Raw genomic sequence first — 1,005 nt, 5'->3', positions numbered from 1 at the left:
TTCAATATAGTTCTGGAAATATTAGCCAGAGCAATTAGACAAGAGAGAGAAATAAGAGGAATAAGGATAGGAAAAGAAGAAGTGAAATTATCATTATTTGCAGATGGCATGATACTCTACATAGAAGACCCCAAAAACTCCACCAAAATGTTTATAGATTTAATAACTAAATTCAGTAGCATAGCTGGATACAAAGTCAACATTCAAAAATCAATAGTATTCCTATCCACATACAACAAGCAGACTGCGAGAGAGAAATTAGTGAAACCACACCTTTCAAAATAGCATCTAAAAAATGAAATATTTAGGAATCAATCTAACAAAAGAAATAAAAGATCTATACAGTGAAAATTACAGAACTCTGAAAAAAAAGATCAAAGAGGATTTCAGAAAATGGAAAGATGTTCCTTGCTCATGGATAGGGAGAACTAACATTGTGAAAATGGCCATACTCCCAAAATTGCTGTACAGATTCAACGCAATCCCAATTAAAATACCATTAGTATCACAGATCTAGAGAAAACATTCCTAAAGTTCATCTGGAACCAGAGAGGCCTAGAATAGCAAAAGCAATCCTGGGAAACAATGGAAAGGTAGGAGGCATCACAATCCCTGACTTGAAGTTATACTACAAAGCTACTATGATAAAATCAGCATGGTACTGGCAAAAAAAAACAGAGCTGAAGATCAGTGGAACAGGTTAGAATATGCAGACACAGCTACAAACACACTCAGCCACCTTATGTTTGACAAAGGGGCCAAACATATTCACTGGAAGAAAGATAGCCTCTTTAACAAATGGTGCTGGAAAAACTGTCTTTCCATGTGCCGAAGGCTAAAACTAGACCCATGTTGATTACCATGCACTAAACTAAAGTCAAAATGGATCAAAGATTGAAACACTAACAAAACAGAAACACTAACTCTACTGGAAGAGAAAGTAGGTAAAACTCTCAAAGACATAGGAGTAGGCAGAGAGTACATGAACAAAAACCAAACTGCACG

This window comes from Chinchilla lanigera, unplaced genomic scaffold, assembly GCF_000276665.1.
Source record: "Chinchilla lanigera isolate Chin_1 unplaced genomic scaffold, ChiLan1.0 scaffold00091, whole genome shotgun sequence".
NCBI lineage: Eukaryota > Metazoa > Chordata > Mammalia > Rodentia > Chinchillidae > Chinchilla > Chinchilla lanigera.
Note: the sequence above shows the minus strand (reverse complement) of the source record.